This window comes from Bombina bombina, chromosome 7 (genome assembly GCF_027579735.1).
Source record: "Bombina bombina isolate aBomBom1 chromosome 7, aBomBom1.pri, whole genome shotgun sequence".
Classification (NCBI taxonomy): domain Eukaryota; kingdom Metazoa; phylum Chordata; class Amphibia; order Anura; family Bombinatoridae; genus Bombina; species Bombina bombina.
The window spans coordinates 470403543-470413861 of record NC_069505.1 but is presented as its reverse complement, the minus strand read 5'-3'; positions in this window follow the sequence as shown (position 1 = coordinate 470413861).

The following is a 10319-nucleotide window of genomic DNA, read 5'->3' as shown; positions in this document are numbered from 1 at the left end:
TATATATATATATGTATATACTGTATTTATATACACGTGTATGTGTCATTTATATATATATATGTATATACTGTATGTATACAGACGTGTATGTGTCATTTATATATATATATGTATATACTGTATGTATACAGACGTGTATGTGTCATTTATATATATATATATATGTATATACTGTATGTATACAGACGTGTATGTGTCATTTATATATATATGTATATACTGTATGTATACACACGTGTATGTGTAATTGATATATATATATATGTATATACTGTATGTATACACACGTGTATGTGTCATTTATATATATATATATGTATATACTGTATGTATACAGACGTGTATGTGTCATTTATATATATATATGTATATTCTGTATGTATACACACGTGTATGTGTCATTTATATATATATATGTATATACTGTATGTATACACACGTGTATGTGTCATTTATATATATATGTATATACTGTATGTATACACACGTGTATGTGTCATTTAAATATATATGTATATACTGTATGTATACAGACGTGTATGTTTCATTTATATGTATATATGTATATACTGTATGTATACAGACGTGTATGTGTCATTTATATATATGTATATACTGTATGTATACAGACGTGTATGTGTCATTTATATATATGTATATACTGTATGTATACAGATGTGTATGTGTCATTTATATATATATATATGTATATACTGTATGTATACACACGTGTATGTGTCATTTATATATATGTATATACTGTATGTATACACACGTGTATGTGTCATTTATATATATATATGTATATGCTGTATGTATACAGACGTGTATGTGTCATTTTTATATATATATGTATATACTGTATGTATACACACGTGTATGTGTCATTTATATATATATATATACTGTATGTATACACACGTGTATGTGTCATTTATATATATATGTATATACTGTATGTATACACACGTGTATGTGTCATATATATATATATGTATATACTGTATGTATACACACGTGTATGTGTCATTTATATATATATGTATATACTGTATGTATACAGACGTGTATGTGTCATTTATATATATATATATATGTATATACTGTATGTATACAGACGTGTATGTGTCATTTATACATATATATATATGTATATACTGTATGTATACAGACGTGTATGTGTCATTTATATATATATGTATATACTGTATGTATACACACGTGTATGTGTCATTTATATATATATGTATATACTGTATGTATACAGACGTGTATGTGTCATTTATATATATATATATGTATATACTGTATGTATACAGACGTGTATGTGTCATTTATATATATATATGTATATACTGTATGTATACACACATGTATGTGTCATTTATATATATATGTATATACTGTATGTATACAGACGTGTATGTGTCATTTATATATATATATATATATATATATATATGTATATACTGTATGTATACACACGTGTATGTTTCATTTATATATATATATGTATATACTGTATGTATACACACGTGTATGTGTCATTTATATATATATGTATATACTGTATGTATACACACGTGTATGTGTCATTTAAATATATATGTATATACTGTATGTATACAGACGTGTATGTTTCATTTATATGTATATATGTATATACTGTATGTATACAGACGTGTATGTGTCATTTATATATATGTATATACTGTATGTATACAGACGTGTATGTGTCATTTATATATATATATATATATATATATATATATATATATGTATATACTGTATGTATACAGACGTGTATGTGTCATTTATATATATATATATGTATATACTGTATGTATACACACGTGTATGTGTCATTTATATATATATATATATATGTATATACTGTATGTATACACGTGTATGTGTCATTTATATATATATATATATGTATATACTGTATGTATACACACGTGTATGTGTCATTTAAATATATATGTATATACTGTATGTATACAGACGTGTATGTTTCATTTATATGTATATATATATATACTGTATGTATACAGACGTGTATGTGTCATTTATATATATATATATATATATATATATATATATATGTATTTACTGTATGTATACAGACGTGTATGTTTCATTTATATATATTTAGTATATATATATATATATATAGGAATATATTGATACAAATAAATATATTGATGTTTTGCTGTCCCTTCACCAGACCTAAAAAAAGGAGGTTACTTTATAATCCAGTAAAAAAAAGAGAAAATGTAACAGATACACTCAGGGAATTGCTGGAGAGGGGGCATGGTAAAGGTGGGTGAGGGACATTTATTGCTTCAGTTTGTACAGAGAGACATATAGTACATAGAATAACAAAGCACAGGGCAGTATGTACAGAGAGACATATAGTATATATAACAAAAGCACAGGGCTATGTGTACAGAGAGACATATAGTACATAGAATAACAAAGCACAAGGCAGTGTGTAAAGAGAGACATATAGTATATATAACAAAGCACATGGCAGTATGTACAGAGAAACAGAATATAGAATAACAAAGCACAGGGCAGTATGTACAGAGATATATATAGTGTATAGAATAACAAAGCACATGGCAGTATGTACATAGACATATAGTACATAGAATAACAAAGCACAAGGCAGTGTGTAAAGAGAGACATATAGTATATATAACAAAAGCACAGGGCTATGTGTACAGAGAGACATATAGTACATAGAATAACAAAGCACAAGGTAGTGTGTAAAGAGAGACATATAGTATATATAAAAAAAGCACAGGGCTATGTGTACAGAGAGACATATAGTACATAGAATAACAAAGCACAGGGTAGTAAGTATAGAGATATATTGTACATAAAATAACAAAGCACAAGGCAGTGTGTAAAGAGAGACATATAGTATATATAACAAAAGCACAGGGCTATGTGTACAGAGAGACATATAGTACATAGAATAACAAAGCACAAGGCAGTGTGTAAAGAGAGACATATAGTACATAGAATAACAAAGCACAGGGTAGTATGTACAGACATATAGTATATATAACAAAAGCACAGGGCTATGTGTACAGAGAGACATATAGTACATAGAATAACAAAGCACAGGGTAGTAAGTATAGAGATATATAGTACATAAAATAACAAAGCACAAGGCAGTGTGTAAAGAGAGACATATAGTATATATAACAAAAGCACATTACAGAGAGACATATAGTACATAGAATAACAAAGCACAAGGCAGTGTGTAAAGAGAGACATCTTGGGCGCCATGTACTAAGCTTCGAAGTGACCGTCCGTCTGTATTTCCGCGTCAAAATTCGCTCACGATCTGCTTCTCGTATGTACCAATCTGCGATCTGGTCGAAAAACCACTATTTTCATCAGCGATCGTAATTTTACGCAACTGATCGTTCCGAAGCCTTTTTCCACTTACTACATGTTCGATCGCACGTAAATTCGCTGTAATCGGAAATTATGAATGTTACAACTAATCCGTCTGCTCCAACTTTCACTGTAACTTCGCGTGATTTGCTTCGCAACCATTTAGGTAGCGAATACAATAGAAAACTATAGGGCGTCTCAACCTGACGCCAGGTAGAAGTACTTAAGTGAAAGGACTAGACTACTATTGTAGCATTATTGGTTTTTGGATCACTGAATGAAGATGGAGACACTTTTACACATGTTTCTTTTCCGATTAATTCAATTACGAGGAAGAAGGGCTATACAGGCACCGGTTGACAACTTGCAAAGAAGGAGAGGTAGAAGAATCAGAGTCCCTAGAGTTTTCCTTCCACGTATGGGTTTGGAAAGCATTTCTGATCAAGAGATTATCCAGAGATTCCGTTTGGACAGAGAAGCTATTATGGAACTTTACTATGAAATAGCAGAATACCTGGAACCTATGACAGCGCGTTCACAAGCCATACCCGGACTATTAAAACTGTTGGCAGCCTTACACTTTTTTGCCACCGGTTCATTCCAAGCTGTGTCTAGCGTTATAATTGGCATCAGCCAGTCTGCTTTTTCGAGGCACCTAACCAAGGTTATTGATGCTTTGATGGTCGTCTTTCCAAGGTACGTGTGCCTTCCAGCGACTCCAGAAGAGTGGCAATCTGTGAAGTCTAATTTTTATAGAATGGCCGGAATGCCCAATGTACTTGGAGCCATCGATTGCACCCATGTTGCAGTCAAACCATCCCGAGAACGTGAGGAAGTTTTCCGGAACAGAAAACAGTACCATTCCCTTAATGTTCAGATGGTGTGTGACCATAACATGAAAATAATCAGTGTCCGTTCCAATTTCCCTGGATCCTGCCATGATTCGTATATCTTGCGTCAGTCTGGGTTATATCGGAAGTTTGAGGAGGGAGAGATGCCTGAAGGATGGCTGTTAGGTAATTATATTATGTGATGTTATGTTACAGTATTATTATAATTGTCAAACGTAGTTTATGTCATGCATTCTGATGATAGATTTAACTAAAAAACATAGTTAATTCTCATTGAAATTATCGTCTTTATCATCTTTGAAATGTTAATACTTTTTAATTTTTTTCATAGGGGATGCTGGTTATTTCAGTAGAGAATGGTTATTCACACCCTATAACAATCCTCGAAGAAGATGTAAGGTGAAATTCAACGAGGCACACAGATCCACCCGAGGAATCATCGAGAGAGCATTTGGATTGTTAAAAATGTGCTTTCGTTGTCTTGACCACTCAGGTGGTGTCATGCAGTATGCTCCCGAGAAGGTTGCAAAAATTATTCTTGTATGCTGCATTCTCCATAACATTGCAATAAGAAGAGGAATTGAAATTGATGATGAAGAAGAAATATCATTTGAGAACTTCCCTGAGGTCATCTGTAATGATGCACCAACAAGACAGGCCATTAATGCCAAAAATTATGTCGCAGAAAACTATTTTAAGGATTGATTTCATCAAAAGATTGTAATCACAGGACTTCTATATTTTGGTCTTTTGAATAAAAAACTAAATTTTCACTTTCTGAATAAAACCTTTTTTTTTTCATCATATACTTGTGTGATTTTTTATTTGTTTTTATTTTTATAAGTTAACAAATTATAATAAACGGTGACATTGGATATTGTTCTTTAATAAAACTTTAATTTTTACTTAAAACCAACATATTGCACAATAACTATATAAACCAAATAATCATAAAGATCTATAATTATATGACTGTCCTACATAACACAAAAACCTACACTACACTATTGATAACTATATTACACAATAAAATATATACATCAAACTTCATTTACATTTATCATTATTTGAAAATGGCAATAAATAATACAACTTTTTTTATAATTGTATCCAAAGAATTCTAACAATTTAGCAAATATACAATAATGTTGCATAGAGACAGTAAATAACGCGATATTGAGAACATTTTGGTATTTGACACACCCATCTAGAAAGTTGCTATGGGACCAGGGAGGATGAAGAGAATTGCACCTTTCACATCTAGGGAAATGATAATTCTAGTGTATGTAATGGATAGATATTTTCCCAAACGCTTAGGGGGTGTCCGGGGGGTCATTCAAGATGAAAGGGACAAAACTATTTATGAAATGATACACAGAATGTATCGTGTATCAAAAATTAAAAGGACCAGGCGTCAATGTTTGAGACGATACAGTGATGTTAAATGTCGAGAACCACTATATTACCAATCTATTAGGAGCCTTTTAAGGACATGTAAGTTTATAAAATTGTTATTCTTTTAAATTATAAATTCTATGCAAAGTTCATCATCAATATGAGAACTGCAATTATAATTAGGTTTCAGTGTACCATAGTGATCACTTTCATGTCCATACTGTTTCTTACTGGTATATAATTTAGTTATTCTTTTACATTATAAATTCTATGCAAAGTTCATGATCAATATGAGATCTAAAATTATAATTAGGTTTCAGTGTACCATAGTGATCACTTTCATGTCCATACTGTTTCTTACTGGTATATAATTTAGTTATTCTTTTAAATTATATAATCTATGCAAAGTTCATCATCAATATGAGAATTGAAATTATAATTAGGTTTCAGTGTACCATAGTGATCACTTTCATGTCCATACTGTTTCTTACTGGTATATAATTTAGTTATTCTTTTAAATTATATAATCTATGCAAAGTTCATCATCAATATGAGAATTGAAATTATAATTAGGTTTCAGTGTACCATAGTGATCACTTTCATGTCCATACTGTTTCTTACTGGTATATAATTTAGTTATTCTTTTAAATTATATAATCTATGCAAAGTTCATCATCAATATGAGAATTGAAATTATAATTAGGTTTCAGTGTACCATAGTGATCACTTTCATGTCCATACTGTTTCTTACTGGTATATAATTTAGTTATTCTTTTACATTATAAATTCTATGCAAAGTTCATCATCAATATGAGAACTGAAAGAATAAATAGGTGTACCATATCACTTTCATGTCCATTCTAATTTAAAACAAATTGAAACACTATAAACATTCTAACACACGAAAATTGAAAACTTTATTATATAACACATTTTAAAACTAAGAAACTTTAAACAAACATATGTACAAATTTTCTATTTCAGATAAGAAAGAAAATATTTGTGGTGCTCCTCCTCCACGTTATGTAAGGCCTATTCTAAATTTGACACCTAGAAGTGAGGCTAGATCCCCACTTGCCACTGTCTTTGCTTGACAGACAATTGTCCCCACAGAAAGGAGGTGTCAGGCGCCTAACTGTCGTTCATACACCTCAAGGTACAATAGAACCATGGTTTACATATCTATAGTTATACAACTGTTAAATTTAATCATGATTAGCTTGTTGTGTTATTTACAGAAACCAATAAAAGAGTGATGAAAAAGAAGAAAACAAGGTTCACAAGAATAATACAAATATCTTCTACAGAAGGTATTTTTCTTATATTTTGTACCATTAGCATTTTTCAACTTACAATTTTTTATATAGAATTCCTTATTAATCTTTCATAGATAGTGACAATGAAGCAAATAATGCTCCTGAAAGGATGTCATTCACTTCAACCTCAATTCAACTAGGTAATTGTTTATTAATTTTTTGATTTACTATATTATAGCTTATAGTCAAATCAATACCAAAATATATACCTCGATTTTTAAATATATATTTCAGATGCAAGTAGTGAGAAAAACTCAACCAATTTTTCTGATATTGATAACGACTGGGACATATCTATGGTTTCTAAATCTACACAGACAAGTACATCTATGGATAATACCGCCTCTAACCAAAATGGTAATACAATTTTGTTACCTGCTTATTAATAATCTGTTTTTATTTTAAACATGTTCTCATAATCCTTAATTTATTTTCTAATTTTTGTCCCTTCTCTAGATTCCAGTGTACCAGTTGTATCACAAGTTCAATCCTCTGTCTGTGAAGATATTAAACAAATAATGGATACTATAAAGAATTTAAATACACAGGTTCAGAATCTCTACAATACTTATGTAGTGGAAAACAGATAATCAATGATTGCATTTTAAATAAAAAAAAACAGAATTTATGCTTACCTGATAAATTACTTCCTCCAACGGTGTGTCCGGTCCACGGCGTCATCCTTACTTGTGGGAATATCTCTTCCCCAACAGGAAATGGCAAAGAGTCCCAGCAAAGCTGGCCATATAGTCCCTGTTAGGCTCCGCCCACCCCAGTCATTCGACCTGTGTTTAAAAATAAAAGTCACTTTGCTCACTGCTGGAGGCTGCCTTCTTTTACTTGAATTGTTTGGGCTTGGTCAGCCCTCTCCGTGCACTAGTGAGTAGTGGGTGCTTTATCCATCTTTATTCATTTGAAATATCTCTTCCCCAACAGGAAATGGCAAAGAGTCCCAGCAAAGCTGGCCATATAGTCCCTCCTAGGCTCCGCCCACCCCAGTCATTCGACCGACGGACAGGAGGAAAAAATAGGAGAAACCATATGGTACCGTGGTGACTGTAGTTAGAGAAAATAATTAATCAGACCTGATTAAAAAACCAGGGCGGGCCGTGGACCGGACACACCGTTGGAGAAATTAATTTATCAGGTAAGCATAAATTCTGTTTTCTCCAACATTGGTGTGTCCGGTCCACGGCGTCATCCTTACTTGTGGGAACCAATACCAAAGCTTTAGGACACGGATGAAGGGAGGGAGCAAATCAGGTAACCTAAACGGAAGGCACCACGGCTTGCAAAACCTTTCTCCCAAAAATAGCCTCCGAAGAAGCAAAAGTATCAAATTTTTAAAATTTGACAAAAGTGTGCAGTGAAGACCAAGTCGCTGCCTTACATATCTGATCAACAGAAGCCTCGTTCTTGAAGGCCCATGTGGAAGCTACAGCCCTAGTGGAGTGAGCTGTGATTCTTTCAGGAGGCTGCCGTCCGGCAGTCTCATAAGCCAATCGGATGATGCTTTTAAGCCAAAAGGAAAGAGAGGTAGAAGTTGCTTTTTGACCTCTCCTTTTACCAGAATAGACGACAAACAAAGAAGAAGTTTGTCTGAACTCTTTTGTAGCTTCTAAGTAGAATTTTAGAGCACGGACTACATCTAAATTGTGTAGCAAACGTTCCTTCTTTGAAACTGGATTCGGACACAAAGAAGGTACAACTATCTCCTGATTAATATTTTTGTTGGAAACAACCTTTGGTAGAAAACCAGGTTTAGTACACAAAACAACCTTATCTGAATGGAACACCAGATAGGGCGGAGTACACTGCAGAGCAGATAACTCAGAAACTCTTCTAGCAGAAGAAATAGCAACCAAAAACAAAACTTTCCAAGATAACAACTTAATATCTATGGAATGTAAAGGTTCAAACGGAACCCCTTGAAGAACTGAAAGAACTAGATTTAAACTCCAGGGAGGAGTCAAAGGTCTGTAAAAAGGCTTGATCCTAACCAAAGCCTGAACAAATGCTTGTACATCTGGCATAGCTGCCAGTCGTTTGTGTAGTAAGACAGATAAAGCAGAAATCTGTCCCTTTAGAGAACTCGCAGATAATCCTTTATCCAAACCTTCTTGTAGAAAGGAAAGAATCTTAGGAATTTTTATCTTATTCCATGGGAATCCCTTGGATTCACACCTGCAGATATATCTTTTCCATATTTTATGGTAAATCTTTCTAGTTACCGGTTTTCTGGCTTGAACCAGAGTATCTATCACAGAATCTGAAAACCCACGTTTTGATAAAATCAAGCGTTCAATCTCCAAGCCGTCAGCTGGAGGGAGACCAGATTTGGATGTTCGAATGGACCCTGAACAAGAAGGTCCTGTCTCAAAGGTAGCTTCCATGGTGGAACTGATGACATATTCACCAGGTCTGCATACCAAGTCCTGCGTGGCCACGCAGGAGCTATCAAGATCACCAAGGCCCTCTCCTGTTTGATCCTGGCTACCAGCCTGGGAATGAGAGGAAACGGTGGAAACACATAAGCTAGTTTGAAGGTCCAAGGCGCTACTAGTGCATCCACTAGAGTCGCCTTGGGATCCCTGGATCTGGACCCGTAGCAAGGAACCTTGAAGTTCTGACGAGACGCCATCAGATCCATGTCTGGAATGCCCCATAATTGAGTCAAATGGGCAAAGATCTCCGGGTGGAGTTCCCACTCCCCCGGATGGAATGTCTGACGACTCAGATAATCCGCTTCCCAGTTTTCCACACCTGGGATGTGGATCGCAGATAGGTGGCAGGAGTGATCCTCCGCCCATTGTATTATTTTGGTCACTTCTTTCATCGCCAGGGAACTCCTTGTTCCCCCCTGATGATTGATATACGCAACAGTCGTCATGTTGTCTGATTGGAATCTTATGAATCTGGCCTTTGCAAGCTGAGGCCAAGCCCTGAGAGCATTGAATATCGCTCTTAGTTCCAGAATGTTTATCGGGAGAAGAGACTCTTCCTGAGACCATAGTCCCTGAGCTTTCAGGGATTCCCAGACCGCGCCCCAGCCCACTAGACTGGCGTCGGTCGTGACAATGACTCACTCTGGTCTGCGGAAGCTCATTCCCTGGGATAGGTGGTCCAGGGTTAGCCACCAACGGAGTGAATCTCTGGTCTTCTGATCTACTTGAATCACTGGAGACAAGTCTGTATAGTCCCCATTCCACTGTTTCAGCATGCACAGTTGTAATGGTCTTAGATGAATTCGCGCAAAAGGAACTATGCCCATTGCTGCAACCATCAACCCTACTACTTCCATGCACTGAGCTATGGAAGGGCGTGGAACAGAATGAAGAAC